The sequence below is a fragment of the Siphateles boraxobius genome, unplaced genomic scaffold (assembly GCF_051911475.1).
Source record: "Siphateles boraxobius isolate OS27281-9 unplaced genomic scaffold, OSU_SipBor_1 11, whole genome shotgun sequence".
NCBI lineage: Eukaryota > Metazoa > Chordata > Actinopteri > Cypriniformes > Leuciscidae > Siphateles > Siphateles boraxobius.
The window spans coordinates 7844937-7871290 of NW_027508711.1; the positions used below are offsets into that span (position 1 = coordinate 7844937).

Consider the following 26354-nt stretch of genomic DNA (forward strand, 5'->3'; position numbering starts at 1 on the left):
CATACTTTTCATTGTATGAACTAAATACGCTACAAAACCTATTTGGTCATGAGCCCAGAGTGATTTTCATTCTGCTCTCCTTTATGCTGAGTGCTGATGAAAACTATTCCATATCAAACACACAATTTGTTGTTTTGCATGATCAAAAACAATCATAAGTTCATACTCAAGCTGATTTTACAGATATGAAGCAGACAATAACAAATTTTAACAGAACATGTTTCATCAAAGACAAAAATTGTTCACATATAATGTGTCTTTCTGCAACAACTGTAATGTCTTCACCAAATTTGGCTCAGATCATCTTTTTATATCAGGCTGATTAAAAGTTTCAAAAGCGTTTTGGGGGTGTTCATGATTATTGATCATGATTATTTTGTGGAGAAAAAGCATGGACAAAATCATTTTAACAGTAGCACTTTTACAATATTATTGATTCTTATTTTCATCCAGAGAAAATGGGATTTTATAATGGATTTTTTTTTTCTTTGTAATTAATTTACTTTAGATTAACTTTATTTATGTACCAAAACATTACAAACTTTTGCCTTATTTCTTTGGTTTGTAGACCATATACTAAAGGATTTAGTCCTGGTGGTACAATGTGAAACATTATACTAGCTAATTTCCTGCTGTCGGAGTATTCTGGAAACCGATGGAGAAAAACGATACTCGGTTACTAACGTAACCTCGGTTCTCTCTAGAGAGGGAACGAGTATTGCGTAAGTTTAGCTTACGCTACGGGAAAGATTCATCTTCTCGAGATACTGAAGCCAAAAAATTATCCTTAATTTTGTATAACTTGTCAACGCAGTGCAGCAGCTAGCAGACCTAGAGCAGGCCATCTCGCGTGCTCATTGGCTGCCCTGCGGGCAACTGCTGCAGCCTACCAGTGCGCCCGGCGTGACGTCACGCCCAATGAAGGGCGCCCGCGCCTTTATAGCGTCACAGCCCACCAGATAGGCGTGGCTTAGCGTATAAAATAGGGGCTGTAGGCTGAATTCTCTGGTTTTTTGACGACTGAAGCGAAGTCGCTCGTGGCGTGAGCACGGCTGGTTACGCAATACTCGTTCCCTCTCTAGAGAGAACCGAGGTTACGTTAGTAACCGAGTATCGTTCTCTTACGAGAGGTTCTCTCGTATTGTGTAAGTTTAGCTTACGCTACGGGAACACTTTGTCAACGCCGTGCGCGCCAAGCATCCACATGAGACCCCGAGCTTGAGGGGAACCCCATAAGTGGAAAAAATAAGGTGGCCAGCCACGCGGGCCATCACTTGTACATAAGCACACATAGGGAATACAGAGCAGCGCGCCGGTCTGTATAGTCATATGGCACATACCCTACTTAGTGCAGCTCAACCAGGAGAGCTGAGTCATGAACGTGATCTGAGCAGGAGATCTTGGCAGAATACACCTCTTTTCAGACTGACAACAGTTTAGCCTGCAAGGCAGGAAGTTCTAGGTTATAAAACCTGACAAAGGTAGACGGGGAGCTCCAGCCCGCCGCTACACATATGTCATGGATAGAAATTCCACTGGACCATGCCCACGACGAGGCCATCATTCGTGGAATGAGCCCTGATGCCCAGAGGGCATTGCAGGCCTTTTGACGCGTAAGCTGCCGCTATAGCGTCCACTATCCATCTGGACAGGCTCTGTTTCGAGGAGGCAAGCCCCTTGGCGCGCCCACCAAACGAAACGAAAAGCTGTTCCGAACGCCTGAAGGAGGCGGAGCGCGTAATGTAAAACCTCAGCGCTCTGACAGGGCAGAGGAGATTCACATCACTTTCAGATGCTGGGAGAGCTGACAGCGAAATAACTTGCGCTCTGAATGGAGTGCCCATCACTTTAGGGACATAACCATGTCTAGGTCTGAGGATGACTTTAGAGTCATTCGGTCCGAACTCAAGACACGACGCGCTGACAGACAGCGCGTGCAGATCCTCTACACGTTTTACTGACGACAGTGCAGTCAGAAAAACGGCTTTTAGTGATAGACATTTCAACTCCACGGAGTCTAGTGGTTCAAATGGAAAAGCTTTCAGGGCCTCGAGGACCAGTGAAAGATCCCACATGGGAACCGACTGGGGGCGCGGCGGATTCATCCTTCTAGCTCCTCTAAGGAAGCGGATGACCAACTCATGTCTTCCCAGTGACTGGCCGTGCGTCGATTCCGCGAATGCTGCTACGGCCGCCACGTAAACTTTGAGCGTGGATGGGGATCTTCCCTTATCCAACAGCTCTTGTAGGAAAGTGAGCAGATGCGCCACCCCGCATGTCCGCGGGTCCAGACCTCTGTCAGTGCACCATCCAGAGAACACCGACCATTTAGACGCGTAGAGCCTTCTCGTGGAAGGGGCTCTAGACTGCGTGATCGTGTTCATCACTCCTTCTGGCAGGGCAACGAGTACCCGTTGATCAACCATGCATGCAGAGACCAGCGCTCTGGATGGGGATGCCAGATTGTGCCGCAAGCTTGAGAGAGGAGATCTGCCCTCACCGGAATCGGCCACGGAGCTGTATGTGACAGCCGTGCCAGTTCCGGGAACCAAGTCTGATTCTCCCAACGCGGGGCTATGAGGAGCACCGAGTGGCGCGTTTCCCTGATCCTCTTGATCACCTGTGGCAACAGAGAGACCGGAGGGAAAGCATATAGCGGGAGGCTGGGCCAAACCTGGGCCAGCGCGTCCTCGTCCTTCGAGAAGAACATCGGGCATTGAGCGTTGTCTTTTGACGCAAACAGGTCGACTTCCGCTCTGCCGAATAGGCGCCACAGTTTCTGGACCGTTTGGGGGTGCAGGGACCATTCCCCTGGGGGAACATTGTCCCTGGACAGTCTGTCTGGGCCGTCGTTCAAATGGCCAGGCACATGCGCCGCCCTCAGCGAGCGCAGGTTCGTCTGTGACCAAATAAGGAGGCGTTCCGTCAGATTGCAGAGATTTCTGGATCTGACACCGCCCTGACGGTTTACATAGGATACCACAGATGTGTTGTCCGAGCGGACAAGAACATGCTGGTCCTGTATAAACGGGAGGAAGCACTTCAGCGCGTTCTCGACCGCTATCATTTCCAGACAGTTTATGTGAAAACCCTTCTCCTGGTCTGACCACTGGCCAAAGGCCGGTCTGCCCTCGAACAGCGTGCCCCAACCCGAGTTGGACGCGTCTGTCGAGATGACCTTCCGATAAGAGATGGTTCCCATCATTACTCCATGCTGGTACCAATCGGCCACTAACCAGGGCTGCAGAGCTGTTATGCAGGTCTGAGTCACTCTGATTTTCTGGCCGCCAGACACCCAGGCTCGGCGAGGCGCGCGAGCGTTCAACCAGCGTTGGAGCGGGCGCATGCGCAGTAGGCCCAGCTGGAGCACCGCTGCAGCTGATGCCATACAGCCCAACATCCTTTGAAATGTTTTCAAAGGGAGAAAGCTGCCCTTCTGGAAAGATGCGGCTAGGTGGCGAACACGGCGCGCGCGCTGTGTCGATAAACGAGCCGTCATGGTCACCGAGTCTAGTTCTATTCCTAAAAAGGAAATTGACTGGCTGGGCAGTAATGAGCTCTTGGTCCAGTTGACCGTGAGACCCAAGCTTTCCAGATGACTGAGAAGCACTGTTCTGTGAGATAGTAGTTCTGTCTCTGACTGTGCCAATATCAGCCAATCGTCCAGATAGTTCATTATGCGCAGCCCCTGACTTCTCAGGGGGGCGAGCGCCGCGTCCATGCACTTTGTAAATGTACGGGGTGCTAGGGACAGGCCGAACGGCAGGACGGTGTATTGATATGCCTGACCGTCGAAGGCGAATCTCAAAAATTGCCTGTGACGGGGTACTATCTGAATCTGAAAATAGGCATCCTTCAGATCTAGAGAAATAAACCAGTCCCTCGGGCGAACGTGCGCGAGGATTTTTCTGGTCGTAAGCATTTTGAACGGTCTTTTTACAAGCACTTTGTTCAAATATCTCAGATCTAGGATAGGTCTGAAGGCTCCGTCCTTCTTGGGTACGAGAAAATATCGGCTGTAAAAGCCTGACTCGCTCAGAGAAGGCGGCACCTTTTCTATAGCCCCTTTGCACAGCAGCTTTGCTATTTCTGCGTGAAGTAGGTGTGCTACTTCCGCATTCACTATCGTCGCGGTCCGGGCTTGAAAGCGCGGAGGACGGCGAACGAATTGAAGTGCATAGCCCTGCTTTATTGTGCTCAACACCCATTCTGAAATCCCTGGGATAGTTTCCCACGCAGCTATGTGAGCCGCCAGGGGGCGAATGGCCTCCGGGTTCAGACCGCCGCCATTTGCGGGCTTGTGAAACTGAACCGGAGCCGAGAGCGCGGCGCGCGCGCTCTCGGTTCTGGGCAATGGCCGCTCGCTGACAGCCGAGACCGGCTGACTTATGTGAGATGTCCCGATCATAAGGGATGGGGAACATACTTTTGCCACACTTTGACGCGCGAGCAGCGCTCTGGGCGGGAGAGCTCTCTGTAAGCGTGAGCACGCGCACGCGGGCACGAGACTTACAACTGTATCTGACGCCCCGATCATAGTAAATGGGGAGCGTTTTATTAACGCCCTGTGTTTCGTGATAACACTTACACGCACAGGCGGGACCCGGGGGAAGGTTTGTGTTAGCAAGCGTGAGCGCTCTCTGGCGGGCACGAGACTTACGTTCATTAGCTTCTTTGATCGTGTAACAGAGCGGGCAGATAGTGGACACATTTCTTACATTCAACACTCGAGCGGCTTTTCTGCGCTTTATGAGAGTGTGCTCTGTGAGTGACACGGGATTTTGAGTGCTTATGTGTAGGGGTGAACACTGGGGCGTGGGCACATTCACTACACTTAAAACACTGACGGCGTGAGCCGGACCAGACATTATACTCTTTTGAGATTTCTCTGGGTCGCCGTGAAAACGGCGTTTGTGTGCAGGCGAGAGGGTGAATAAACCGGCTCGTTGGCTGCTAGTTGAACCACTGCAGTAGCCTGTTCGAAGGGGACTGACAGGGAAATGAACTTTGACGGCGGTCCGGCCGCAGCGGGACACGCGCGTCTTTTCTCTCCCGCTGTTAGGAGGGCTTCGCGTGCTCAGACTTCAGCGTGAGCCTTTGCCGAGGCCCTCTGGGGGGCGGCGGTCTGCGACGGCTGTCTGAGCGCGATCTAGGGCGGCCGCCCTGACGTCGCTGCGAAGGCTGATGCTGAGGCTGTGCTGGACGCTGGGTGCTGGTTCGCACAGGAGGCTGGCTTTGTCTCTCGCGAGAGCGGCCTGTGGCGGAACTCGAGCGTCGCGGCAGGAAGAGGTTCATGGCCTGCGTGGTCTTTTGCACCATAGAGAAGCGGTCAACAATCCCGTTCACCGCTGGGCCGAAGAGACCAGTGGGGGAAAGCGGCGCGTTCAGAAAGGTAGCTCGCTCAGTTTCCCTCATATCCGCGAGCGTTAACCAGAGGTGCCTCTCCGTCACGGTTAACGCGGCCATGGCTTGTCCGATGGCCTGGGCTGCAGCTTTGGTGGCGCGGAGAGAAAGATCCGTCGCGCTTCTCAAATCCGTAACCGCAGCTGGGTCCCGACCCTTCTCATCCCATTCACGGAGGAGGTATGCTTGCAGGATCTGAAGCACAGCCATCGAGTGTAGAGCAGACGCGGCCTGGCCGGAGGCGGCATAAGCGCGGCCGACCAAGGCGGAAGTGGCTCTGCAGGCTTTAGACGGGAGGGCTGACCGTGACCGCCATCTCGCGGAGGGCGGGCAAAGGTGCGCTGCGACCGCCTCTTCCACAGGGGGAATCGCTGTGTACCCTTTCTCGGCGGCGCCGTCCACTCGGGAGAGCGACGCGGAGGCCTGTGACTGAAGTCTAGCAGAAAAAGGTGAATTCCACGACTTCGTCAGCTCTGCATGAAGTTCCGGCAGGAATGGAGCGGGCCTGGTTTCTGAAACTGCGCGGCGGCGACTTTGAAGGAAGCAGCCGTCGAGCCTGTTCGGCGCGGGTTCCTTCGGCAGCGACCACTCGAGCCCGAGACGGTCGACAGCTTGCGTCAGCAGGCGCATAAGTTCCGCGTCAGCTCCAGCGCGGGTACGGGCGGATTCCTGGATTGACGAGGAGGCGGAGTGAAGCGACCATTCCTCGCTGTCTGATGCCAGGATAGAGCAGCAGTCTTTTGTGGCGTGTCCCACGGACTCATCCTCCGAAGTGACGGCAGTGAGGCTCCCAAGCGGCAGCTGCGCGTCAGTGAGGAGAGGTGGGGAAGGCGAGAGCGAGGCTCGAGGGAGGTTCTCCGGCGAGCGCGTCGCTGTGGCCACAGGTTCCGGCTGTCTCAGGGAAAGGCGCTTCTTTCTGCGCGGTCCCACAGGGGGCGGAGTGACTGCTGTGGTGTTGAACGCTTCGAGTCGAGCCCGCAGGGTCGACAGCAGAAGCTCCTCACAGAGCTCGCAGCCCCCGGACGCGAGGGCGAGCTCTGCGTGTTCCAGGCCCAGGCAGAGAGCGCAGATCAGGTGGCGGTCTCCGGCGCTGAGCGGGGCTTTACACGAGCCGCAGGAAGTGCGAGGCATCTTTAAAAAGCGAAGACGGCCGGCTTCCTCAGCGCTGTCCTAAGCTGGCTGTTCGCTGTTCGACGGCGGCGGTGGCTTCTCTCAAATCCAGCGATGCGAAGAGCTCGCTGAAGAGTCGAAAAATCAGAGAATTCAGCCTACAGCCCCTATTTTATACGCTAAGCCACGCCTATCTGGTGGGCTGTGACGCTATAAAGGCGCGGGCGCCCTTCATTGGGCGTGACGTCACGCCGGGCGCACTGGTAGGCTGCAGCAGTTGCCCGCAGGGCAGCCAATGAGCACGCGAGATGGCCTGCTCTAGGTCTGCTAGCTGCTGCACTGCGTTGACAAGTTATACAAAATTAAGGATAATTTTTTGGCTTCAGTATCTCGAGAAGATGAATCTTTCCCGTAGCGTAAGCTAAACTTACGCAATACGAGAGAACCTCTCGTAAGAGAACCATTGTCGCACAAGAAACAAACATGATGATATAAACAGCTATATGAGTACCACATGTTTTTTATGGCTTTGCTGTTGAGTGCTTTGTTTTTGCTGGTTATACATACAGTAGCAATCTTGGTATATGTTATAAACACAGACCCAAGTGAGAAGGTAAAGACAATCACAGTATAAATTATTCCAAATACATTATTTAAGACTACATTTTCACATGACAGTTTAAACAATGAGGCATTGTCACATAAAGGGTTTTCAATTTTAGATCTGCAGCGAGACAGGCGTATAGTGAGACCTAACATAATAGACACCATGTATACTGACAGCCCCCAGGCTGATGCTGATAGTTTAATAAGCATTTTATTGGTCATTATAGTCGTGTATCGCAATGGATTACATATAGCCACATATCTGTCAAAGGCCATGATCATCAGCACATAATGGCATGCTGCTGCAAATATGTGCACAAAATACGCTTGAACAACACACTCCACATATGTAATATAACGCTCTGAGGCTTCCCTTAAAATGTCTTGCAGCAAGCGTGGCAACGTGACAGAGGTCCCTAGTATATCATTCACTGGAAGGTTACAGAACAGAAAATGCATAGGATGATGTAGATTCTTTTCAGTTGAGATCAGGATTATAAGCCCAATGTTACATCCCATTGCGAATATATAAACCAAGAGAATCAGGATGAAAATAGGATAGGAAGACTGAGGTGTAACTTTCAGTCCCTCCACGAGGAGAATGCTGTTTGTGAATGTCAGGTTGTCCATTGGCTGCTTAAAACCTGCAAACAGCATCACACAGACCTGTCATCGTCATTAATAGCATAAAATTGCTACACTGTACAATGATGATTATACAAAAAAATATGTTGTTGTAAACAGTCAAATCTAATTATAACATATTTCCATATGTAAGTCTATTTGTAAATCCCTTTACTTGCTGTCTGATCAGTTTTCATGGTCTATATTAAATGGCACCCTTTTTAAAATCACACAATCAATCATAGTAACACAATCACTACATAAGTAAATTTAAAATCAAAGAACCTGCCGTCTGTTTTTGCTATAAAGTAATACCAAGATAGATGAGTATTTTTAAAGATTGTTTCAAGTTGTTTAGTTAACTAATTAATTGGCAGTCAATTCTAACAGTATTTAGGGTGACATGAATAATGACTTACTTTTTTTTATAAAGAATACTTATGAGCCTTTGCCTTTAAATATGCGGTTTAATGTGACACTGTCATCACCCAAGAGGGAATGACAAGACCAACTGGTTGCCATGAACACAGCCACTGAAACTGTAAGGATATTGTTATGTTGAAATGGCCCTTGCTCTAGTTACCTGCAGGGGTCATGTTTTTTGGCAACACATTCTATGAAGCATGCATTTATAATGGAAGGGTATTCTTAATGCATTAGAATACTACATAATGCCTGACATCTGATAAATAATCATAACAACAGTTACAATACATTATAATACTTACCTATTTGTGGTTATATCTTTTAAGAGTACAATGCATTGTAACACCAGAATTAAGCCTGCATTTGTAATGCATCATAAGGGTATTCTTGATGCATTATAATGCATGCATAATGCCTTATAAAGAACCTTACAATGCGTTGTAATACATGAATAATCGGAACAACAATAATAATACGTATTTATTTGCGGTTGTAACTATTAAGAGTATGATGAGTATGATTTATCCTGTCCTTCGGATGAGACGTTAAACCGAGGTCCTGACTCTCTGTGGTCACAAAAAATCCCAGGATGTCTTTCGAAAGAGTAGGGGTGTAATCCCGGCATCTTGGCCAAATTTGCCCAGTGGCCTCTGTCCATCATGGCCTCCTAATCATCCCCGTATATACTAATTGGCTTCATCACTGTCTCCTCTCCACCAGTAAGCTGGTGTGTGGTGGGCGTTCTGGCACAATATGGCTGCCGTCGCATCATCCAGGTGGATGCTGCACATTGGTGGTGGTTGAGAAGATTCCCCCTTCTATGTGGGATTATATTCATTAATTCTGAGTTGCAGGAACCAATGGATGCGCAATGGAGTTGCAGGAACCTATGGAGCTAAAGCCTGCCAAAATGGGCGGGGCTACTCACCACCTACTCGGTGCGCATTCGCACTTCAGCCTCCACCGCCCTTCACCACTACCCAGTTCTCGTTATTGTTACCTCAGGGAACAAAGGTTCCCTTTCAGTCGCTCACGTTCGACGTAGTAGACCTGTTGACTGATTGGGATCACGCTTTGGGAGCCTGTCATCTTCGAGTACTGTTAAAACGAGCCAATGCACATTGGATGCGAGATCTGCATCTCACACTCGGCCCCGCGGCACGGGTATAAATACGGAAGTGGATGCACGCACCAGTTGTCTTTCGCTTAGGGGCTGATCTGGCTTCGTGCTGATGTCTCTAAAGAGTGTTGTTATATTACAACGAGCGAGTATTTCGGGGCTTCTTCAGGAAGTCTCTCCCGGTGCTGGTGGTTCTACAGCGTGAGTGCAGTGGTGGTCGCGTGCCTTCTGAGCTCTCAACTGCTGTTTTAACAGCATCACAATTCTGTTTAAAAATTGTGTTTGTCTGACGGCCGGTTGAGGGTGAAGAAAGTGAGTGCTTCACTGGTACATGCTGCACCATCCATGTCAGTGTTGCCGCGAACATTCCCCTGTGTGCTCCGGCACTGGTGATAGTTTTTCATTTCCTGAAAGAGCAACAGGGGTGCATTTGAGTCTTTTTCAAGATGTCATTCCACCCGTGCGTGTTTATATGCGGTTGTTCCCTGTTCCTCTCTGACGGTCACAATTGTTGCATCACGTGTTTGGGCTTACAGCACGCTGAAGCAGCTTTTGTGGACGGTTCATGTTTCGAAGCTGGAGCCCCCATTACCATGCCCAACCCCTGGGTGCTGTGTGGGATAGGTGATCAGAGGATAGTGATGGATGTCTCGCCCGGTAATTCCCTGTGGGCTCCTCACTCCTCCATCACACCGCAGCCGGTGGAATTTCCTGTTGAACGTGCTGGTCCCTCTGTAATGGACCGATCAGCCATTTCAATTGGGGTTCCCCCAGAGGATAGGATGACGACTCGGCTGTGTTATCTCCTTCTGGGAGTGTAACGTTGCCCGAGCCGGATCCAGAATTGTCAACTATGCTGACACGGGCTGCCAAGGCTGCCGGGCTCGAGTGGAGTCCTCCACCGTGTCCCGCTCAGTCTCGGTTGGAGGATTGGTATCTTGGGGCGGGCTGCTCTAATTCTCAGCTCTGTCAGAGACTGCCTGAATAGCTTTCCCCCCTCACTACCTTTGACGGAGGAGCGGTGAAGGATTGCGAGGAGATTGCAGTTCTCTACCACTCAAGCGCAGACGGACGCCATCCGGCATATCCTGCCTCAGCGGCCCGCTGCTGCCTCCACCCAGCCACCGGTGGCAGTTCCTCCGCCTCCTCGTCAACGAGGGCGTTCCCCTGGCGCCAGGGATGCCCAGCCCGTTCCAGGCTCCACAGCTGGCTCCCAAAAAAAGCGATGCAAGCGGGACTCTTACTTCAAAGGAAGAGCAAATTCCTCTGTTCCTGGGTCCCAAGAGGGCAAGTCTGGCGGTGTGTGAACCTGTACAGCCTTGCACCCCTCAGCCCCCTTTTGTTCGCCAGCACGGCAGCTGGGTGCGGTTCGAGGACCCAGTCCTCCAAAAATGCTTCCCAACTGGACCAGATGGCCCCAAACTATACCATCAGACTCGGCTTGCGATTCCTTTTCGCTCGGCTTCCGCCCAAGCTCAGTTATATTTATCATACCTAGGTGTGGAGCAGATATGCTCCTAAGATAAGTGATATTTACCACACCTAGGTGTTGAGCAATGTTTCTGTCTTGTGTGCACACATCGCAGTCTACTGGCGAAGGACGCGATTCAGCCGCTCCCTCCAGACGATATGAAGGCCGGCTTCAATAAGCCCATACTTCATTGTACCCTAGAGAGGTGGGTCATGACCATCTTGGTCCTGTGTTAATTGAGACGTGCCCTTTTTCGAAAACCTCTGTTCAATTTGTTAGACAGAGATGCATTTCAAAATGCTCCGTCCCCAAGATTGGTCTGCAGCGTTTGACCTGAGAGACATGTACTTCAGAACTCTATCCTCCCGCACCACAGGCCATCCTCTGTTCAGGCATTTGAAAGGTGTAAAGTATCAGTAAACAGTCTTACCCTTCAAGTGCTCATAGCCAGTTGGGTCCTCAGGTCAACTGGGAAAGAGTAAACTCGTCCACGGGCTGAGGATCTCTTTTCTAGTTTGGAGACGGATTCTGTCCACCGCATCTCTGAAAAAGAGTATGTGTATGGTTAGTGCTGTATAGAACTGAGAAAGGGTCCCACTGAAACTCTTCAGAGGCTCCTGGGACATATGGTAGAAGCAGCCACTTGGCTTCCTCATATGATGACCGCTTCAGCACTGACTTTACGGCCGAATCCCGAGGTGGCCGTGACAGAGCGGCACACTCCGTGTGAAAGCACCTTGGCCTGTCACCAAACCCTTAGTCCGTAACAAACCTTTTGATTCTCCAGGCCAATGGCTCCTAGAACAAGTGTCCATCAATACCGGCTGAGGGGCCACGTACAAAGGGCATGCAGTAACGGAGGTCTGGGTGGCCCTACGACTGCATTGGCATCCATTGCCTCGAGTTACTTTCGGTTCACCTTGCTTTGAGACATGCTCAGCGAGCATGTACTGGTCTGAATAGACAACACGGTGACTGTTGAGCTGCGCTCCCCTCGCATGTTGCAACTCGCCCGCCACCTCCTCCTTGGAGTCAGAAGCTTCTGAGGTCGCTTTATTCCACTTATTACTTCTGGCCTGCTCAATCGTGCCGCTGACGAGCCTCACAACACCCTCTGGCCCAGAGAGACTCCTTCCCCCAGGCGGTCCAGCTGTTTGGGACCACTTCGGGCCGCCCAGTTACATCTGTTGCGGAAGACCTGCTTACACTCGTACATCCGTCAGTTGTTTTTTCTTCTGTCTGAGTGACCCCTCGACACAGAAAGACTCTAGCCAAAGCTGGCCCCGGGGCCCCCGCAGAAATGCGTTCCCCAGTGAGCCTTCTTGCACACACCTGTGATAAAATCAGAGAAGAGATGGAGCAGGTTTTGCTAGTACTCGTACCTCTACCAGTTGTTTTTTCTTCTGTCTGAGTGACCCCTCGACACAGAAAGACTCTAGCCAAAGCTGGCCCCGGGTCCCCCGCAGAAATGCGTTCCCCAGTGAGCCTTCTTGCACACACCTGTGATAAAATCAGAGACCTGCTCCATCTCTTGGTTTTGCTAGTTGCCCCTTATTGGCCCAACCAGACCTCTCCTCTCAACAGCCCTTCCTCTGTGTACATTCTCAGGGAGGGGCATGATGGCACCCTCATTCAGACCTTGGAGAGTTCCAGGTGTGGTTCTTAAAAGAACAGGTAGCGGAGGTTCTGGTTACTACCACAATAATTTGTATGCCGTAGAGACCATCACTTCCGTGAGAGCACCCTCTCAAATGAGGTTTGCTCCCCTTTAGAAGTGGAACCTATTCGTTTTATTGAGTCTTCTCTCCGTGAGGAGATCCCGAAGGTATTTGATCACTTCAGTGCTTTCTTTTCTGCTAATGGGTTGGAGTGAGGGCTGTCTCCTCCACCTCAAAATGTTGTTGCCTCTGTTTTAACGCACATCAGGATGCAGTGGATACAAATCCTTGGGAAGCACGACTTGATCGTTAGGTTCCTGAGGGGAGCTAAGGGGATAATGTTAGCTGGCTAGCCAGTTACTTTTTAACTTTACGTTACTTTGTAAAGTTGCTGGTTACAGTCAATGGGCATATTACTGGTCGTCTAATGTTACTACAGTTCATACAGCTCAGACGGTTTAGCGGATCAAGTCATGAATGGGTCAAAATGAAAGCTGAGAACATAACCACAGAGAAATGAATTGAAACGTGTCACGTAGGCTAACGTTATAATTGCCATTCATTGATTATATATTATATTATATATATTCACTGTTATATATTCTAGCTAGTAACCTTAATAAGCCTGCTAGCTCTAAAGTGTTTTATAGCTAAAAACACTAATGTGACTTTGTTTCTGTTAAGGGCATGGTGTGCAAGGAGACATGTTCATGTCCAGGCAGTGTTCAAGCCTAACAGACCAAAGAAAACTCCAGCTCTTCACAGAATTTTATGCTGTCTCTTACGAGAGGCAGCAGGCTATCATTCTTTCTGGTTTGGAGCAGGTAGGCTAACTTAAGTAATTCACGACCGTATCACGTCAACAGTATGCAATGCATCACAATGTAGGCCCATTAAATAACCAGTAAATTGATATAGCCTACGTCTTTAGGTGTAGGCTAGGCTATAATATAGGCAATGTATCTACCCTTGCAATTTGTCACGACATGTTAGATTAGTAGCATATTCACCACATAGGCCTAGGCTACTGTATGCCTTCAATTCACTAAGACTGCACATGTGCCTGATCACTGTAAATGTTAAATTTTGTGAGGATGGATGAAGGATGATGGGCATGAAGTAGGCCACCAAGTGCATTACAGACCACAGCGCTTTGGTGCCCTTAAAGTAACACACATGGCTATTCATTCTCCTAACCAAAGCCTACTCACGTACTTAATGACCTTAACTTGACAGCTCTTCAATCTGGTTTCCGATCGCATCACAGCACAGCACAGAGACAATAAAGTGACTCATGAAGATAATAAACGATATTCGCTTAAATACTGATTCAGGCAAATTATCAGTACTGGTACTACTCGACCTCAGTGCTGCATTTGACAATGTCGATCATAACATACTTCTTGACAGGCTGGAAAACTAGTTGGGGCTTTCTGGGATAGTCCTAAAATGGTTCAGGTCGTACTTAAGAGGGAGTGGTTATTATGTGAGTGTAGGAGACCTTAAGTCTGAATGGACATCCTTGACATGAGGAGTCCCTCAAGGCTCAATTCCTGCGCCACTCCTATTCAACCTGTACATGCTCCCAATGAGCCAAATAATGAGAAAGAACCAAATCGCTTACCACAGCTATGCAGACGACACCCAGCTCTACTTAGCCCTGTCGCCTAACGACTACAGCCCCATTGACTCCCTGTGCCAATGCATTGATGAAGTAAACAGTTGCATGTGCCAAACCTTTCTTCAGTTAAACAAAGACAAAACTGAAGTCATTGCATTTGGAAACAAAGATGAAGTTCTCAAGGTGAATGCATACCTTCACTCTAGGGGTCAAACAACTAAAAATCAAGTCAGGAATCTTGGTGTTTCTCTAGAGTCAGACCTTAGTTTCAGTAGTCATGTCAAAGCAATAACTAAATCAGCATACTATCACCTGAAAAATATTGCAAGAATTAGATGCTTTGTTTCCAGTCAAGACTTATGGACAAGCAGGGTGGATTATTGTAATGGACTCCTCACTGGGATTCCCAAAAAGACCATAAGACAGTTGCAGCTCATACAGAACGCTGCTGCTAGGATTCTGAGCAGAACCAGAAAATGTGCACATATCACACCAGTCCTCAGGTCTTTACACTGGCTGCCAGTTACATATATGATTGATTTTAAAGTATTATTAGTGGTATATAAATCACTAAATGGCCTAGGCCCTCAATACATTGCAGATATGCTCACTGAATATAAACCCAACAGATCACTCAGATCATTAGGATCACATCAGCTTGAAATACCAAGGGGTCACTCTAAGCATGGTGAGTCCGCTTTTAGTTACTATGCAAGCCGTAGCTGGAACCAGCTTCCAGAAGAGATCAGATGTGCTCCTACAGTAGTCACATTCAAATCCAAACTCAAAACACATCTGTTTAGCTGTGCATTTACTGAATGAGCACTGTGCCACTGTTTGTCCGACTGTTTGTACTCTATTTTATTTTATTTTTTATTCAAAACTGTTTTAATTATTCTGATTTCTTTTGATTATTTTAATTTCTTCTATGTAAAGCACTTTGAATTACCACTGTGTATGAAATATGCTATATAAATAAACTTGCCTTGCCTATAGTTTAGAGGAAAGCAACTATGTTAGAATTATACATTTATTGTCACAGAAACAATGCAATTTTGCAAAACAGACCAGCATAGTTTATTATATTTCCCATGTCAAGTCAATTGCCCTCTATTTATATAGTGCTTTTTACAATACAGATTGTTTCAAAGCAGCTTTACAGAGATAACAGGAAAACAATGTTGTAATAATATTGTTAAATATAAAATTAATTGACAGCCCAGCAATCAATTATCTATAAAGTTCTCTGGCGTAGGCCCTGTCTGTAGTTCATAATCCGAGGGTAGCGGATCTACATTTCCTGCCTGAAGACGAAGGCAGGGGCGCAGCCGACCCCCCTGGGAGGTATGGACAGGACCATCCTGGTGGTGTGAGGGAGGGTGGAGGTAGTGGTCACGTCAGCATCTGCGAACTTAAACGTGTGTAAGTACCAATCTTTTATACAGCGAGTATAATGACATGATTGGTTAGATGTGAAGGTAATAACAAGTGACATAGTAATTAAGTGTTCCTGGCAGAACTTAAGCTAAAGCTTTCATTTCCATCTGGTTGGGGGTCGGAGTCATCACGCCGGTATGGAGACGAGTTTGTTGAGGTGTCCATGAGGCCTTCACAGGGATTATGAGCCTGGCACCTTAGGGATGCGTTGTCGTCGTGTCCATGGGATGGTCCTTCATCAAATCTGGATATGGCCTGGATCTGGAGGACTCTGGTAAACCTCAGGATAAACAGAGAGACTAATATTAGCATAGACGCCATCCTTCTTATGATGTACCAAGTACATCAGGATTTATGGGAAGTGTTTCCAGCAGTCGATTTTGATATTCTAGGTATTATCAACTGGCCAGAATTTTGAGATCACAATAGACATGAAGGACTATAATGCGTTAAGAGCTCGCTCAAATACTAAACCATTTAGTGCTATGCCAGTAATCAGCAATATTTTGTTTATATTTTTTTGTTTAATAGGGAGCCAATGCAGTGTTGACAGAACCGGGCTAATATGGTCATACTTCCTGGTTCTGGTAAGAACTCTAGCAGCTGCATTTTGGACCAGCTGTGGTTTATGTATTAAACGTGCAGGGCAACCACGCAGTAGAACATTACAATAATCTAGCCTTGATGTCCTGAACGCATGTACTAATTGTTCTGCATTTTTAATTGAGAGCATATGATCATATGATTTAGATATATTTTTAAGATGAAAAAATGCGGTTTTACAGATACTAGACATGTGACTTTCAAATGAAAAATTGGTATCAAAGAGCAGACCCAGGTTCCTAACCAACGACAAGAACTTGACAGAGCAGGCATCAAGTGTTAGACAGTATTCTAATCTAGGTTATTAGATGAGGAAGTTTGTCCAGTAATTAGAATCTCTGTTTTTTTTCAGAATTAAGTAGTAGGAAATTACTAGTCATCCAGTATTTGTTTATCAGCTATGCATTCCGTTAATTTTGTGGATTGGTAAGTTTCGTCAGGGCGTGAAGAAATATAGAGCTGAGTATCATCAGCATAACAGTGAACACTAATGCCATGCTTCCTTTTGACCGATAAGACATCTCTTCATTTACTGCTACAAACTGATAACGGTCAGATAAGTATGATTTAAACTATGCTAGTGCAATTCCACTAATGCCAACATAATTTTCGAGTCTATTTTAAATAATGTTGTGGTCGATACTGTCAAACGCAGCACTGAGATCGAGTAGCACTAATAGAGAGATACAACCACAATTGGATGATAAGAGCAAATCATTTGTGACTCTAATGAGAGCTGTCTCAGTACTATGATACGGTCTAAATCCTGATTGAAAATCCTCACAGAAACCATTTCTTTCTAAAAAGGAACATAGTTGTGAAGATATTGCCTTTTCTAGTATCTTTGACAGAAAAGGTAGATTCGAGATCAGCCTGTAATTGACTAATTCTGTAGGATCAAGTTGCGTTTTTTAACAAGCGGTTTAATCATAGCCAGCTTAAAAGTTTTTGGTATGTTTCATAATGACAAAGATGAATTAATGATATTAAGAAGAGGATCTATGACCTCTGTAAGCATCTCTTTCAGTAGTTTAGTCGGTAAAGGGTCTAACATACATGTTGTCGATTTAGATGATTTAACGAGTTTATAAAATTCACCCTCTCCTATAGCAATCAATTAATCGAATTTTTCATCATTGAGACTACACTGCACTGTCTGATGTAATACTGTAGTAGACGGTTGCATAGTTATAATTTTGTCCCTGATATTATCAATCTTGTAAGTAAAAAAGTTCATAAAGTCATTACATTACTAAAGTCAAGCTGTGCTGCTTGGGAACGTCTGGTCTTAAAGCTTTATTTTTCGTAAGTTTAGCCACTGTTTTGAATGAATACCTAAGGTTTTGTTTATTTTCTTCTAATAGGTTTGAAAAATAAGCAGATCTAGCAGTTTTTAAGGCCTCTCTGTATGTAATCGGGCTCTCTTTCCATGAAATGTGAAATACTTCCAGTTTCGCTCCATTATTCTGGCTGCTCTTTTAAAGGCCTGAGTGTGCTCGTTGTACCTTGGCATTGGACTATTTTCTTTAATCTTCTTTAAGCGCAAAGCAACTGTGTCTAACGTGCTGGAAAAGAGAGAGTTAAAGGTTTCTGTCGCAATATCGAGTTCTTCTAAGCTATCTGGGATACTGAGGTGATGAAACTGATCAGGAAGATTAATTATAAAGAAATCTTTAGTGGCAGAAGTGATAGGTCTAACATATTTGTAACACGGAGTCGGCTTTGCAGCCTTGGCTAAATGAAGTTTACACAAGACTAGATAATGATCTGAGATGTCATCGCTCTGCTGCAGAATTACAACGGCATCAACATTGATTCCATGTCATAATATTAGATCTAGAGTATGATTACGACAATGAGCAGGTTCTGACACGTGCTGTCTAACTCAAATAGAGTTCAGAATGTCTTTAAATGCCAATTCCAATGCATCTTTTTCTTTATCTACATGTACATTAAATAACCAACAATTAGGAATTTATCTGCAGGCAGTACTAACTCTGAAAGAAAGTCAGTATGTATGGTGCCCTGGTGGGCTGTATATCATTTTATGATTTTACGATTTATGTGATTTATCATTTATGCTAGATATTGTTACATTAAGCACCAACATTATATTTGAAACTAGACTTCTTAGTAATTCTGAAAATATTTCTATAAATTACAGCAACACCTCCCCATTTGCCTTTCATACGAGGTTCATGTTTATAACCGTAATCTTGGGGGGTGGACTCATTTAAAGTAATGCAATTGTTTGGTTTTAGCCAGGTTTCTGTCAAACATAGCACATCTAGGTTATAGTCTGTAATCATATCATTAACAATAAGTGATTTTGAAGTAAGGGATCGAATATTCAGCAACCCAAGCTTTATCATTTGTTCATTTGTATTATATCTGTTTTTATATGTATTTTTATTTGTTGAACATCAATTACATTTTTACCCTTAGATGGGTTTGGAATAGGGCTGGGATAAACGATTATTTTTAAAACGATTAATCCAGCGATTATTTTTTTCGATTGAAACACACTGCTTCAGGAAGAAGGAAAAGGATAGCTCACAACTGAAGATATTACGCGCGGAGGCCAGACAGACTCACAGAGGCGATTGGCATCTCACAAATCGTGCTTTATTCCAAATCGAACTCGGGCAGCATAACTGTCTGTCACACGTCCTCCCTTCCACATTGTTACTTAACTAACAAAGTAAAATAATATAAAAGTCGGCATAAAACAGAAATTACCCACACACATGGGGTGTTCGAGGCACACGGTACATACAATACCAATATTTAAACTCTTCAACAGTGAGCGCACAGCTCTTAAAGGGGGCACACCCTATCTCCACTCGTCATAGATTCTTAAAGGGGTCACACCATATTTCCACTCATTACAGATTTCCCCCGGCCAAAAAAAGGCTGCCCTCAGCCGTACACAGCAAAGGAAGACTTCTACTTAACAACCACTCATACATGACTGATTTGAAAAGTTAACAAGACATAGGGGTAGATAATGTACAAAGAGTACGAGCACACGTTAGCACAGTGTACATTAGTTCAGTAACACATGAGAAAAGTCTGATCATGACCCAAAAATGAAACACTTACTTATTTGATGAGACACATGAACACACAATAACAATAACAATTAACACTTAGGAACAACAGTCTAACGTAGTCTATCATCATTAATCTAAGTCAAACCTTTTAGCATGGTAGGGGTTAGTCCACTTATTCACCATCCAGTCAGAAGTAACTCTAGGGACTCTTCTCTGTCTCAGCAAATAAAGACTCAGACCCTGATTTGCGGGTTCGGCAGTAACTGCGTCAGATGTCAAGTCATGAGAGTCAGAGACACCCACACCGTCAACAATGTCAGGAGTAAGGTCAAGTGAGTGTCCAGTAAAACGTTCTGGCGAATTTTCATCTGAGTGTCGATTCAGAGATTCGTTTGAGTAGTCAATACCAACACCATGGTCAGCATTACCCGACTCCTCACGGTCTGTTTGAGAATCAAAGTCCTCACCCAAAGGTAGTGACATCTCAACATCAGCATAGGAACTTGTTGTGGGCATGGCCGTGTCCCATGAATGAAAAGGCTGCAGATTTACTACATGAAACATGCCAGCATCTTCTCCAGTGTCCACGTTTGAAAGTCTGTAATTGACACTTGAAAGTTTCTTAGAGACGCGACATGGTCCGTTATAAACTGGGGCTAACTTGGCTGTAAAGTTTGCACCAGCATCAGATTTGGGGTGGGTTTTAACCCTGACCAAGTCATCCACAGCATAGGAAACCGTGCATCGCTTCTTGTCATAATAGCACTTCTTTTTTGAATGGCTTGCACTTAGAGCAGCTCTGGCATGATCGTGAGCATCCTGCAGGGAATATCTTAAACTCTAAGGATAGGCAGGGCCGGCCCGTGGCATAGGCGGACTAGGCAAATGCTAGGGCAATATGCAAAATGAGTGAACGAGTGAATTATTTTTTGATTTTTCTTTATTAATATTATTTTAAAAACATTAATTCAAAATACTACAAAATAAAGCAAAAAAACTCCACAAAAACTAAGTCCCCCGACTCCGGTTCGGCGCATCAATCTTCCCCAGCCCAGCGAGTGCTTGAAGTGCGTCAGAAACAAGAGCGCGCACGATCAGTTTACTGTTGGTAATTTGTTGTGTAGCATCGCCCCTCGCTGCATCCAATGTAGACAGCATTTCTTTCGTTTGAGGGTACTTAACACACTCAAGCACCCCGTAGAAACGGGCCTGGCAGCTCGCGCCAGGTCTAGACATGGTGAAAGTTACCTGATTGTGACGGATGGCCAAATTTACATGACATATTTTAGATTAGCATTATAGTCTGCAATAGATACAGTGCCAAACGGAAGAGAAGCGGATAAAAGGGGATAAAGACAGAGGTAATGTAATGAATGAACAGTTTATCTAATTGCATAGTAGTAAGATATATAATTTAATGGCAGTTATTTTTACCTTAAACTTTAAGCTAACAATTGTTCTGAGTTCTCCAGAGGCCCCAGACAGTGTGATTTGTAACAATCACGTCAGTTTTTTAGACACATTCACTATCACTTTTATTAATTAATGTTTTACTCTACCGTTGTGCAGTTTTGAGGGGGATATATGGCATTTTTTAAATTTATTTGCCAAAATTATTAATGATATTTATATAGGCTACAGGTTTATTAAAAGTAGCAACGTTTTATGTGAAATTAACATTAAAGAAGACATTTCGCAGTTTCATTCATGGTGAAAACATGAAACCTGCCATAGTTTAGTGGAAGATTGCTGCCATCAACTGCAAAACAAACACTTTTGCTAGCGCTCAATGAATAGTTTGTGCATGAATGACATTTGGACGATGACATCACTGTTTTATTCAGAGCGGCTATATATACTGAACAAAATTATAAACGCAACAAAACTGTAAAGCTGTAAATCTGCCTTGAAATAATCTATATTGTAAAAAGCGCTACAAAAATAAATGGGACTTGACTTGAATGCTAGGTGTAATGCTCTTGCTATTTGTGTTTAGGCTGTAATGTGTGTGTATATATATATATATATATATATATATATACACATATATAGGATAAATAATCATGAACACAATGACAGGGCGAAATGGGCTGTGATGCATGGGGCACCAGGTAAAATCTTGCCTAGGGCAGCAAATTGGCCAGGGCCGGCCCTGAGGATAGGGTACCACAGGAACATCTATAGGCCTTTGACTCCGAACTTCGTTATCCGAATAGAATTCGAATATTTAAAAAAACAATGATATTCGAACGAATATTAGGTAGCCTTTAATATTCGAACCTGTTATGGGCATTATTTTTTTGTAAATGTGTTTGCTTGTAAACGCTGTTTTCAATTCAGATTCCGAGGCTTTTTCACGCCTGGTGAAGTTGTGAATTACGAGCTCATTAGGAAGGCAATTATTGGTCATCTGGGCTCCTGTAGGTGACGTTAGTGTCCTGGTTAGCGCAGCGCCTATTTTGTATATCAAAACAATGGCCGTGCCAACGCCTACAACAACAACTCCTGACGAGGAGTTCGAAATCTACACTCATGACAATTTGAAAAGCAACGTGTGGCATTACTAACATTTTACCAGGTATTCGTTCACTGTTAAGATCCTTCTGTGAATGGTAAGCCCCGGCTTCTTTAATCATTTTGACATCAATGAGCTAACGTACCACTGAACTTTTAGTCATCATGAAAACAAACAGAGCGGTGCGTATCGGAGTGCATCAGAGCAGCATCAAGAATATCAAATACATTGCCGAGAATCTCTTATTTGCATCTTAAGTTTATTGCCAATAATAATGTCAGGTTTGCGAAAAGTGTAGAACTCGGTGACGGTGAGCTCGCGCAAAACACATCTTCAGCACAGGAACGTATCTGATTGCTCAACGCTGCAAAAGTACGTTGCAAGTACCTTTAATGCAGAGGTAAAAATATAAATAAAACTGCAATAGCCTATGCACTTTTCATGATTAGGTAAGTTAATCGCAGCAGCTGTAACCTTAATCACATTTGTTTTTCTGATTAATTGGTTTGTTCTATGAGAAAGACAAGGTAACAAAATATTTCGGGCTTTGCTTAAAACATTCGGGGCTTAAGCCCCCTTAGCCCAGCCCTAGCGCCGTGGCATTTAATGGTCAAAATATTAATAATTAATATTCGAATATTAATATTAATAAACCAACGAACTTCGAATAAGATTTTTGGGCAAAAGTCAAAGCCCTAATCATCTACTCCTGCAGAATTTGGCTGTGTCCAACTCACAGCCATATAACAACATTGCCGGCGATTGACCCATGCTCTCATAGCAAGCAGTTAAACAGAGTAAAACAGAGTTGTGGAAGATATTTATCCCACAGAGTGTGCTTGTACTCCACATATGCACGTAGGGCGGTCTTAAGTGTGCGGTTTACCCTCTCATTGGCGTTTGTTTGTGGGTGGTATGCCGTTGTCAGCCGGTGTTCAGCACCAAGGGCCCCAAGCACATGCTCAAAAAGACTGCTCACAAACGGAGTCCCACGATCTGATATGAGGTAGGTAGGTTCACCATGTTGAGCAAATATCTCCCTCAAAAACTTACTCGCTGCCACTTGAGCTGTCGCTGACCGCACGGCACACACTTCCACCCATTTCGAAAAGTAATCAACGAAGACGATCAGATGTTCATTGCCACTCTGAGTACGTGGAAGCGGACCCACAAAATCCACTCTTGTGTATTCCCAGGGTTTCATTGGCCTGATCGGAACCATCAGCCCTGCTGGTTTTTCTTTGGCTCGTCTTCGTCAACTGGCACACAGGACAAGATATAACTTATCTTTTCACATCTGTCCCCATTTTGGGCCAAAAGAACCTTTGTTTCAGCCTGGCCAGCGTTTTTGTCACCCCCAGGTGTCCAGCTGAGTACAGTGGATCGAATTACTTTTGGGACATATAACTTAAGCTGCTTCATTGGATGGAGACTGCAGGTTATCTTAGGGTCCTTGAAATAGAGCAGACCATCATGAATGACATGTTCTTCGTCTGCACCGCCCTCTTCAAGGTTTCGAAACAGACTGCCAACCACTGGGTCACCTCTTTGTAACTGCGTCAACTGCGCTCTGTCTGTTATTGGGACCGAGGAGAGACTGCGAAGATCCAATCCAGCTATGACCGCATGCGGAGGAAAAATGTCAATAGGGCTCTCACAATGCGGCAGTGGGTTGCGCGATAGTGCGTCTGGAACTTTATTCTGAACCCCTAGCCTGTGGACGATGTTGAAATCAAAATACTGTAGGCGCAAGGACCATCTCGCCAGTCGTCTCGCCACCTCAGGCTGTTGTGGTCAGTATAAATGGTTACACGAAGGCCCTCAATGTAAGGACTGAAATGTTCCAGAGCCAAAATCACTCCCAAACACTCTTTCTCAGGGGTTGAGTATGGTCTTTCCGCTTTGTGCAATGTCCTGCTCACGAAAGCTCCCACTACATCTCTCCCCATGCCATCCTTCTGCATCAAGGCTGCACCAAGTCCCAAGTTACAAGCGTCAGCGTGGATAGAGAATGGGCGTGTGAAATCTGGAAGGCACAGAATGGGTTCAGACATAAGGCAGTTTTTCAAGTAATCCATCGAAGCTTGACAACTGTCATCCCAGCTGAACAGAGTTTCCTTTCTGGTGAGTTTAAAAAGTGACTCTGCTGAAATTATCATTAAAGAAGACATTTCGCAATTTCATTCATGGTGAAAACATGAAACCTGCCATAGTTTAGTGGAAGATTGCTGCCATCAACTGCAAAACAAACACTTTTGCTAGCGCTCAATGAATAGTTTGTGCATGAATGACATTTGGACGATGCCATCACTGTTTTATTCAGAGCGGCTATATATACTGAACAAAATTATAAACGCAACAAAACTGTAAAGCTGTAAATCTGCCTTGAAATAATCTATATTGTAAAAAGCGCTACAAAAAATAAATGGGACTTGACTTGAATGCTAGGTGTAATGCTCTTGCTATTTGTGTTTAGGTTGTAATGTGTTTGTATATATATATATATATATATATATATATACACATATATAGGATAAATAATCATGAACACAATGACAGGGCGAAATGGGCTGTGATGCATGGGGCACCAGGTAAAATCTTGCCTAGGGCAGCAAATTGGCCAGGGCCGGCCCTGAGGATAGGGTACCACAGGAACATCTATAGGGCTTTGACTCCGAACTTCGTTATCCGAATAGAATTCGAATATTTAAAAAAACAATGATATTCGAACGAATATTAGGTAGCCTTTAATATTCGAACCTGTTATGGGCATTCTTTTTTGTAAATGTGTTTGCTTGTAGACGCTGTTTTCAATTCAGATTCCGAGGCTTTTTCACGCCTGGTGAAGTTGTGAATCACGAGCTCATTAGCAAGGCAATTATTGGTCATCTGGGCTCCTGTAGGTGACGTTAGTGTCCTGGTTAGCGCAGCGCCTATTTTGTATATCAAAACAATGGCCGTGCCAACGCCTACAACAACAACTCCTGACGAGGAGTTCGAAATCTACACTCATGACAATTTGAAAAGCAACGTGTGGCATTACTAACATTTTACCAGGTATTCGTTCACTGTTAAGATCCTTCTGTGAATGGTAAGCCCCGGCTTCTTTAATCATTTTGACATCAATGAGCTAACGTACCACTGAACTTTTAGTCATCATGAAAACAAACAGAGCGGTGCGTAATGGAGTGCATCAGAGCAGCATCAAGAATATCAAATACATTGCCGAGAATCTCTTATTTGCATCTTAAGTTTATTGCCAATAATAATGTCAGGTTTGCGAAAAGTGTAGAACTCGGTGACGGTGAGCTCGCGCAAAACACATCTTCAGCACAGGAACGTATCTGATTGCTCAACGCTGCAAAAGTACGTTGCAAGTACCTTTAATGCAGAGGTAAAAATATAAATAAAACTGCAATAGCCTATGAACTTTTCATGATTAGGTAAGTTAATCGCAGCAGCTGTAACCTTATTCACATTTGTTTTTCTGATTAATTGGTTTGTTCTATGAGAAAGACAAGGTAACAAAATATTTCGGGCTTTGCTTAAAACATTCGGGGCTTAAGCCCCCTTAGCCCAGCCCTAGCGCCGTGGCATTTAATGGTCAAAATATTAATAATTAATATTCGAATATTAATATTAATAAACCAACGATCTTCGAATAAGATTTTGGGGCAAAAGTCAAAGCCCTAATCATCTACTCCTGCAGAATTTGGCTGTGTCCAACTCACAGCCATATAACAACATTGCCGGCGATTGACCCATGCTCTCATAGCAAGCAGTTAAATAGAGTAAAACAGAGTTGTGGAAGATATTTATCCCACGGAGTGTGCTTGTACTCCACATATGCACGTAGGGCGGTCTTAAGTGTGCGGTTTACCCTCTCATTGGCGTTTGTTTGTGGGTGGTATGCCGTTGTCAGCCGGTGTTCAGCACCAAGGGCCCCAAGCACATGCTCAAAAAGACTGCTAACAAAAGGAGTCCCACGATCTGATATGAGGTAGGTAGGTTCACCATGTTGAGCAAATATCTCCCTCAAAAACTTACTCGCTGCCACTTGAGCTGTCGCTGACCGCACGGCACACACTTCCACCCATTTCGAAAAGTAATCAACGAAGACGATCAGATGTTCATTGCCACTGTGAGTACGTGGAAGCGGACCCACAAAATCCACTCTTGTGTATTCCCAGGGTTTCATTGGCCTGATCGGAACCATCAGCCCTGCTGGTTTTTCTTTGGCTCGTCTTCGTCAACTGGCACACAGGACAAGATATAACGTATCTTTTCACATCTGTCCCCATTTTGGGCCAAAAGAACCTTTGTTTCAGCCTGGCCAGCGTTTTTGTCACCCCCAGGTGTCCAGCTGAGTACAGTGGATCGAATTACTTTTGGGACATATAACTTAAGCTGCTTCATTGGATGGAGACTGCAGGTTATTTTAGGGTCCTTGAAATAGAGCAGACCCTCATGAATGACATGTTCTTCGTCTGCACCGCCCTCTTCAAGGTTTCGAAACAGACTGCCAACCACTGGGTCACCTCTTTGTAACTGCGTCAACTGCGCTCTGTCTGTTATTGGGACCGAGGAGAGACTGCGAAGATCCAATCCAGCTATGACCGCATGCGGAGGAAAAATGTCAATAGGGCTCTCACAATGCGGCAGTGGGTTGCGCGATAGTGCGTCTGGAACTTTATTCTGAACCCCTAG

The 26354-nt window shown here is 45.5% G+C and overlaps 1 pseudogene; it reads right to left on the minus strand.

Annotated features, from left to right (window-relative positions):
* Nucleotides 1-499: 499 nt before the first annotated feature.
* LOC143701862 (olfactory receptor 8G17-like) lies at nucleotides 500-7749 on the minus strand (annotated as a pseudogene).
* Between the last annotated feature and the right edge of the window lie 18605 nt (nucleotides 7750-26354).